The sequence below is a fragment of the Pygoscelis adeliae genome, unplaced genomic scaffold, assembly GCF_000699105.1.
Source record: "Pygoscelis adeliae isolate BGI_AS28 unplaced genomic scaffold, ASM69910v1 Scaffold45, whole genome shotgun sequence".
Classification (NCBI taxonomy): Eukaryota; Metazoa; Chordata; class Aves; order Sphenisciformes; family Spheniscidae; genus Pygoscelis; species Pygoscelis adeliae.
In genome coordinates this window covers 2,858,638-2,868,620 of record NW_008825114.1, presented here as the reverse complement: position 1 = coordinate 2,868,620, position 9,983 = coordinate 2,858,638, and positions in this window count along the sequence as shown.

The following is a 9,983-nucleotide window of genomic DNA, read 5'->3' as shown; positions in this document are numbered from 1 at the left end:
ATCTGAGTGCTGTCTTTCTCCAGAGATGTTGTTTCTGTTTATGATCAGTTAGTGAGAGGGAAGGGATTTCTCTCCATCCTACAATACCAGATGTTTCACTGTGTTCAGCCAGGGCAAGGCAAACAGATGTTTGTGCTCCCTGGCCATCCTCTTTTTAATAGAATATATGCGTCACAGTAACTGCACAGTAAACCTTGAGCAAACAAATCAAGCATCTCCACAATTTGTCTTATATGCCAAGAGATATGTAGTCCCGAGTGTTAATGATTTGCCATCAAATCTAGATCAAGCATAAAAATTGAATTGAACTCTTTTTCCCTAATGGTATTAGGTCTGGCATGTGTTTATAGACTGACAAAATCCTTCATATGCCACTCTTGTTTAGGTTACTGGGCTCCTAATAGGCATTTGTTTTCATCAGTAATGCTGAGACAATTAATCAAATCCAATTGCTTCAAGGCAAGGCAGTCTAATGCACTGCTTTCTAAACTCTTTTCTTCCCCGATCCAACCTGTAAAATAACATTGGCATAAACAGTTCCTTAGTTAAAACATGGAAACATTCCAATTGCTTAATGTCCTCTAATGGAACTGTGAAAACACATATAAAATTAGTGCAGTTAATTTTGTTCCCTGAAATTAGGTCCACAAAAATACTCATTTGATTTTTTTTGAAGTTTTCAAAGCATTTCTTACTATTTGAAAACTTTTCCAGGTGCCTATTGACAGGAAGTTTGAGACTTCTGTAATGGCAAAGCTCTCCTGAGATGTTATAAAGTATTTTTTCTTCTATTCTTGATAGATTAGATTGAGCCTATTGTTGGCAAGCCTATTAATGCACTGTCGGAGATTCCAGGTGAGAACACGATTCTGTACCATGCACTGTGCATACATACAGTGACCAAGGCATAGGTTTTGTCTTGAACAGATATATTTAAGAGATTCCTTTGAAAAGAAAAGTCATGCCATTGAAACCATGGAAGAGCTCTACTTCTACAACATCATTAGTCCTGTGTGTAAAAATTACATTGATACTACTACATAAATGTCAAACTAATTCTCCTCTTTTAGACTGTTTCTTTTTACAGAAATGTAATTTCACTGAATTCAACGAATATATTCCTGATTTGCATTGTGGTAAGCAAGAAGGGAATCTGACTCATGGTTTATTTTACCTACTTGATGGTTGAGAACAGAGTGTTCATGTTGACAGGCACCTAAATAGTTACGAAAGGAGCACAGGGTGAATTATATAATAGCTTCTCTTAATGTAAGCCAAATATCTCTATGGATAGAAGAATCAAATGTCATTAAACAAACATAAAGACTGTTCTGGACTGAAGACAAAGAATTTAATTTGATGTAGCAAATTAAAGTCTAACAATGAGTATTGTCTGTGCCAAGAGGCAAGAAAGAATTGCAATTAAGAATTCACCCTATTATTAACCTCTAGATATTTTTGGCATAATTTAAACAAATGACCAGGATTCTTAATTGGGATGTAGAGAGCTTGTGCCACTTTCATCATTTTCTTGTTACTCTGTATGTCAGTAAAGAAATCAACTATTATATCAGCCAATAAAACACCATCTTTACAGACAGGATCTAAAAACTTAGATCTAAAAATTTAGAATATATCACATGTATTGATGTATTTATTCATTATTATTCCTTTTATTATAAACATTTTGCATGTGAGAAAATAAGACAAGAGACCTGATAAAACTTTCTTTAAAGAAAAATAAGTGAACCAAATTGCAATTTAGCTGTGAGCTAGGACTGTAAAATTAATTGAAAATCAGTTTTTAGGCTACCTTTCAGGCAAAAATTGAACAAATTTGCAAAAGACAACCATTTTTGTGAATGTGTTCATTTTTTGGGGAAAAAAGCCACCAAGCAAGAGTATTTTAATTAACACAAATTTTGAAAAATAAAAAAGAAATAATTTGTTTCTGCAGTACATGATGATATGTGAAGAGACTGCTATCTCACTGGAGAGTCGTATGTCATGGTACGATCTCTATGGCATCAGTCTTGCCTTCCAATACCAACTTTGATGATGACTTAATATAATGTTAGGTATATTTTATGTGTTTACAATGTAAATTCCTTAGTTCATACAGTCCAGGTTTTGCCTTCTGTATGGGCTGTTTGTTAGTTCTCCATACAACGTTAATTACCAAAACTCAATTTCTCTTCTAGATCTGAGTGAAAAAAGCTAAGTAAGTACTGAATGGATCTCTGATATACACGATGATAAAATCTTTAAGTTGCCTGGGTATTTATCCATAAAATTTTTGGATATGATAACTTTGTATCTTGTCTGTACCGCTAGTCACACAACTATCTTTTCTAGGGAACCTATCCCAAGTTTAGTGCAGTAGAAAGCCCTCTCATCTCTTCGCTATTGCTCCCTTATGCTTGCAGAATAACAGAGCAACTTGCAAAGCAGAAATCTGACAACTATGGAGCACTGACAGATTTTCTAGGAGTGTGTTTGGAATCTACATTTTGATGCCTCATTTACTGTGGTCTTTTTTTTTAATTATTGTCTTTTATACTTGCTGTGCATTTTTTATATTTTCTGCATTGTTATACTTTCTTTCCATCTCGTACTGTCAGCTTTCTTTTTCTGACACTTTTCGGTAGAAAGGAAAGCATGAAAATCCATGTCTCCCTCAAGGCCATTAAAGCTAATCATTAGTAGAATAGCAGTAATTTGCCATAGTATCTTTAAATTTGAATCATTAAAGTCCAGTATTTGCTGCTTCCTTTCTACTCTACCAGCCACTTACTCTCCATGCCAATCTTTATCTTTTGAGAGCACGCTGCTTCTACTGTGGAACAATACCCAAACCGTGCCCCCTCCCCCCCCCAAAAAAAAAGCGTTTTAAAGCAACAGAATTTACTATCTGCAGTACAAACCAAACCAAACCAAACCACAAAACAAATTATTCTTCAGGAATCTGATTATTTTCATTAACATATTACTGAATAATATCAGAAAAAAAACCTAAATTAGTTTAGGTGTTGAAATGCATTTCAGATAGCAATATCCAAAATCTAAGAGATGTAAGGGACTTGGAGGAGGGGAGGGGTTTTTAAACACACTTTCTTAAAGAAAAAAGCTTGGCAATAGCTTTAGGTTTTTGATAACACATGCTGAAACATTCCAATGAATAAGGTACAGACTGCTGAAGGTCATCTCTTCTTTGTGACAGAAAACAGTGGGTGTCCCATCTCCTTGAGTTAGATGTGGCATTTAAAATGTAGTAAAAATTACCCTTTCACTCCTGTGTACAGTAGACGTTGGACAAAGTTGTGACACAGCTTAAAACTTTCTTTATTTTTTAAAGCCCCATTAAATACTTTGGTTATGCTTTCTGTATATAATTTAGGGTCCAGTAACAACTCTTAATTTTTTAACTGAGCTTTTTATAACCTGATACCAAATTCTTCTCTTAAGTATTCTTAAAAGAAAATTATTGAGAATTCTGTGTCAGGGACTTGTAACTAAAATTAATTTATTGTAGTGCTGGTAAGCTGCAAAAAGAACAATAGCGTAGGACTGTGTCAGGTCCAAATGTCAAAGGGCCAAAGATCTGGGACATGGCAAAAAGGTGAACTCTTAGTATTGTCCTTTTATTTCCTCATCAGCATCCTGCAGTTTAATCTTCTGTTTAATGAGCAGTAGCTGCCAGAAGATGCTCAGATATTGTGGTAGTAAAGGTGCTACTGCTGTGTAAGCAAAATGGATAGTTTAGGTTGATTTTCTTTAGGCATTTTTTAAAAAGAGATAGAAGAAGAATAATGGAAGAATGTTTATGGAGAATAATTAGAAGGAGCAGGTGAAGTGTCTTACAGTACTAAAGAAGACCTTCCCATTGTGAGGAAGTAATTTGAAGAGAACTGTTGAGATGTGAGTGGGAGAAAGATTTGAAGGGTCTTATAAAGTAACTTCAAGTCAGGTCAAATGAAAATGTAAAATGCAGTATAAAAGATAGCCTTTTTGCCTTCAGATGAAAAGTTCAGTTTGACGTGCATAATAAGAAGAAATAGGAGGAATGAAGCAAGATAAGGTGGGTGAAGGAATCATGAATACAGAGCACTCAGTAAAAGAATTTTAGGAGAACTTCAGAGGCAGAGGAGAAAACCTGAATATTGCAGTTTGAGTGATGGAATTCGTATAAGATACCAAAAATCCAAATATGTTTTAAAGTATGCAATGTAAAGAGAAAAGATTTATTAGCAGCCTTGACACAGTGTCAGAAAGAGAGATCAGAGAAAGATGTGCACAGGTCATCCATCATTAACTTGGCAGAATTTTCTGTTGTTAAGCAGAGGTGTATAGAATGGAGAAGATTTTGAGAAGACAAGAGCAGCCCTGATGCGAGACTCTGTCCAGTTACAGCTGCATGTCAGAAAATCAAAAAAGAAGTTGAAGAACTGCAAGAGTTAAATCAGAAATGGAGTCAGAGATTTGAAAGCTGTCAATGTAGTAATGGCACTTTCTTGTTTTCAAAAGTAGTCATCCTCTAGAAAAAGAAAATCAGCATCTATTGCCTGTATTTTTCTTTTTTTTTTTCTTTTTTCCTCTAATTCAGTATTATTTTTCTCTTTCTGTATTGGTCCTCCTTGCAGACTACACCATTATGCAGCAGGTAGTCATGAGGTTCAGGATTCAGCACCTGTACTATTCCTTTAATGTTTTCTCTCTCTGCCTGTGTTATTTGGTCATAGGTGTAAAGGGGACACTTTACGGACAGACTTTCAAAATCTTTCTCTAGCTTCCCACTTCAGTTCATCGGATTAGATTTAAATAGTTCATGGGCAATTTACAGCTTCTGGTCTGTAATTTAATACATCTTGTTTTACATGATGCTTATCAATAAAATAAGGATTTTCAACAGTATGTAATAAAGAGAGATTTGTCGTTTCACGTTGCAATAAAAGAGAGAAGAACTGCCTCATTAAAATCTTCTTCATACTGCTGTGTCTCTTTTTGTCATATTCATAAAAAGGGAAGAGAAGATTAACCTTCCACAGGGCACTGCTGCAACAGTATCACCTAGAATCATCATGCTTATGCAACCATATACTCCTTTAGTGGGGCAGTAAAGAATTTTTTGTCTGTTGGCATCAGTAAGTATTGTGTTGGGAGCTGGGGCTTTCACACCAGGTTGTTAACTGATAACTGAAAACAGTGGGAAATCACTGCACAGATGAAGTGCTGCAGATACTGTGCGGTCCAAGATGTCTGCCATTGCCTACTAACAAACACTGAGGTTCAGATTTTGCTTAACTTCAGTTTGTGCATGGGTGAGAAAGCAGCTAAAACATTTCAGATGCATATAGAGAGACAGAAAGGATGTTTCCTTTTTTGAATCAGGTGGCCTGTGGTTAAAATATTTAGACCAGAAGTGGCAGTTCATCAGCTAAATGTATGTTCTTGTGGCCATTAACATCCTGAAAGAAGATCCTGTGGGATGGGGTTTGTGAGGAAGAAGTGATACAAAAGATAATAATAGAGTACTTGCATGTCTTTCACATATTTTCAACCAGTGCAAAAAGCAGAAGAGGAATATCTTTGCTCTCAAATTCAGCCCCTGCTCCCATTCCACTACAGTGAGCCCTTGCATGACGTTCCGAAGAGGGGATGTGAAATATATTGGACATTTTATTTCTTCAGGTTTCTGGCTGGATAAAGGGAATGTAGTAGAACGTTATAAGTGTTATAGCCTGACCTAGTCAGTTTTGTCACATATTAACTCTCCTCCCTAAACTCATTCAACCACATCTCACTCTCAATAACATATGAACCCTTAAAAGACAGATGTCTGCTCAAAAGCAGCAATCCCTTCAGTTTCCATAGCCCTGGAAGCCTATTCATGTTCTTTGATGGACTGTCTCCTTTTCCCTCGGAAAGTCACAGAAAGATCCCTTTTGCTCCTCTTCGTTTTCCTGAGAGAGATCAGAATCTTGGCTGTGTTCAAATTGTCACACTGTATAATCCTTGGCTAAAGCAGAACTGCTACTGAATGTCCCAGTGTAAATGATATGAGAATCAAACCCCAGACACATCTGTGTCTATCAGTTTCCATTAAGTCACAAAGGAGAGAATGGGGTTGTTAAATTTCTTCTGGCAGGTTACAAACAGTTTGACCTCTGTCAAACTTAGATCCTTCATTCATAAAGAAAGTTATTTTTCTGATACTGCTTTATTTTTTTTCCCCTATCTTCTTGCCATAAGACAATTTGTGTTCCTTGTGGATGGTAACTGTAAGTGGCTTCTTGTTCTGTTCTGCAAGGGAAAGGGAGTACACCTCATGGATTTAGCCATATTTAATTATAGAAATTTTATCTGCAATGTTTAGTCTACCTACTGTTCTGTGAAGAAATAATATTATAAAGGTTTTTTTCTGGCTTTCTGACCTGAAGACCTGCTGTCAGATATTTATGGGTACTTGGCAAATATGGCTTAAGTATAAATCTAGTAATGGAGAAATAAGGACACAAAATGCAAAGCGTGGGAAGTTTAATCTAAGACACTATGAAAATATTCACCTTTAATTTCCAGTTTATATAGTGAGTCTCTGAGCATACTTTTTGCATCAACAGAATGACTGACTTCTATTGCTCCCCTTTTCAGTCTACACAGGGTTGTGAAACTATTTTGGCCTTCTTTTTTCCTTCCAGAAAACGCACTCCATGCAGGGAAGGACTGGAAGTCCTGATGGATAACAAACTGACCATAAGCTAGCAATGCACTATGTAGCAGAGAAGGCCAATAGCCTCCCGAGCTGCATTAGGAAGAGCATTGCCAGCAGGTCACGGCAGGTGATCCTGTCCTCTCCACTCAGCCCTGATGAGACACATCTGGGTGCTGTGTCCACCGCTGGGCTCCCCATTACAAAAGAGACAGGGACATAATGAAGGGTGTCCAGCAAAGGGCCAGAACGGTTATTGAGGGCTTGAAGGATGTTTTACATGAGGCAAGGCTGAGAGAGCTGCAAGTGTTCAGACTGGAGTAAGAAGGTTCAGGCACTTACCTATATGTATAAATATCTGACAAGAAGGAATGAAGAGGGAGCCAGACTCTGCTCAGTTGTGTCCAGTGACAGGACAAGAAGCAATGGACACAAATTGAAATACAGGAAATTCCAGTTAAACAGAAGAAAACACTTTTTTTTTTCCCAGTGGGCAAGCACTGGAACAGGTGGCCCAGAGAGGCTGTGGAGCCTCCATTCTTGGAGATACACAGAACCTGACACATCCAGAGAGTGATGCAATCTCGATGACCAGTAGGTTGGACTGGGGATTCCCAGAGGTCCCTTCCAGCCTCAGCAGTGGTGGTGTGGTGGGTTCACCTTGGCTAGCCGCCAGATGCCCACCAAGTCACTCTATCACTCCCCCTCCACAACAGGACAGGGGAAGGCAATACAATTAAAAGCTTGTGGGTCAAGATAAAGACAGCGAGAAAACTCAGCAATTACTGTCATGGACAAAACAGACTCAACTTGGGGAAATTAAGTTATTACAAATTAAACAGAGTTGGACAATGAGAAATAAGAACAATCTAAAAACACCTTTGCCCCACCCTTTCCTTCTACCTCCTCCACCCCAAGTGGAGCAGGAAGATGGGGAATGGGGGTTGCAGTCAGGTTATAACACTTCATCTCTGCTGCTCTTTCCTTCTTACACTCTTCCCCTGCTCCAGCGTGGGGTTCCACCAATGGGATACAGTCTTTTACAAACTTCTCCAACATGGGTCCTTCTCACAAGCTCCAGTTCTTCAAGAACTGCTCCAGCATGGGTCATTCAGAAACAAACTGCTCCAGCATGGATCCCTCATGGAGCCACAGGTCCTGCCAGAAAATCTGTTCCTTGTGGGCTCCTCTCCATGGGACGCACTTCCTGCCAAGAGCCTGCTCCAGCTTGGGCTCTCTACAGGCTGCAGCTTCCTTCAGGTCATGGCTACCTGTTGCAACGTGGCATCCTCCATGGGCTGCAGGTGGATGTCTGCTCCACTGTAGATCTCCATGGGCTGCAGGAGGACATCCTGCCTCACCATGGTCTTCATCATGGTCAGCAGGGGAATCTCTGCTCTGGCACATGGAACACCTCCTACCCCTTCTTCTCTGACCTTGGTGTCTGCAGAGTTATTTCACATATTCTCACTCCTTTCTCACAGCTGCTGTTGCACAGCGTTATTTACCCTTTTAAAAATATGTTATCACAGAGGTGCTATCAACATTGCTGGTTGGTGCAGCTTTGGCCAGCAGCGGGTCGGTCCTGGAGCCAGCTGGAACTGGCTCTGTCTGACATGGGGGCAGCTTCTGGTGTCTTCTCATGAAGTCACCCCTGCAGCCCCACCCCCACACCCGCTACCAAACCCTGCTACATAAACCCAATACAGTCTAATTCTAAGATTCTGTGAATATATGAAAAATGCCGAAGTTCAGCATATGTGCATGTCCTCATCTATTTCAAAAAACAAAACCAAAACCACAATAGGATGCATATATTGTGCATTTTTGAAAGGTAAAACAATTACTTGTGGAGTTCTTTAAATTAAAAACTATTATTATATGTTTTAAAAGTATTTAATAAATACCCTTAGCATTGGGAACAGGATGCTGAATATGTTAAGCATTTAACAGTAAACTCACTTCAAAATCTAGTTTCAGACACCTAACCTACATGTACATTTACGCCAACCTCTGTAATAACCTTTTTCTGAAAGGAGTAATTTTGAACACTGGCTTTAAGGTCTGGTTCTTAGAGCTCAGTGGCAAGACTTCCTTTGATTTATGTTCTGCAAGATAGGGCTCTGACTCTTTAAACAAAGTCTTAAAGCATATTTTTCAAAAAATAGTGCAACACAGTGTCATAGAGTAGAAGTTTTCATCAACATACCATACAACTGGTAGGAAAAGGAAGAAATGCAGTACATATTACCAAGTAAAGATGAAATGAGAAGATGGTTGAAGACATTGGATCTTGATCAATGGATTGAAATAGCTATCCAAGAGATACAAGCTCAAGGGAACAATCATTAACAGCAAGAATCTGGGGGGAGAGGCTGTTGCCATTGCTGCTGTTACTCACTAGTACCCATTTACTTCAGCAATACTTTAAAGTTTTCCCCTCTGCTATTGTTTTCTGCTCCAGCAAATGCTGACTGTTTTGAGACAGTTCCTACTTGAAATTTTATGCCTTCTTTTGGTCCATGAATAGGAGGGGGGGGGGTTCCAACCAGAAACAGCAAAGGAAAGTAACATTGCAGCTTGGAACCAGTCATTTTACCTAGTTCTGATTTAGTATTTGCAAAGGTTTACGGAGTTCTGTGACGGCTGTTTCTGCTGCAAAGAGAGAAGCTAAGAAAATGGGCCCTGATGAAAGCAGAGAATAATTTCAATCTCAGCAGAAGCGTTTCTCTTGACAGAAAAGGGATTCTTAGGAACTGAACACCACCTGCATAAGAGTGTTGGTCAAGACTTCACTTATGTTTATGACGTGTTAGACAATCCCTGAGGTATGTTTTTTAAAAAAAATGGAAATAAGGGAGGATCTAAGCTAGCTAACACTACTTTAGAAAGAGATCTTAGAATTCAACATTCTCTAAAAATGTCACCTTGCTGTTCAGATATAGTCAGAAAGTCTAAAAGGATGTTGAAGTTACTAGGATAAGATCAGAGAACAAAATTCTGTCATTGTATACAGCCATTGTTTGCCTGCATCTTCAGGAGTACATACATTTCTGGTCAGCCCCTTCTCAGGCAGTGCAGTAAAAAGAGAATAAGAGCAGAAAAGAGTAATCATAGAATCATAGAATCATTAAGGTTGGAAGAGACCTCCAAGATCATCGAGTCCAACCGTCAACCCAACACCACCATGCCCAATAAACCATGTCCCTAAGCGCCTCATCTACCCGTTTTTTAAATACTTCCAGGGATGGTGACTCAACCACTTCCCTGGGCAGCC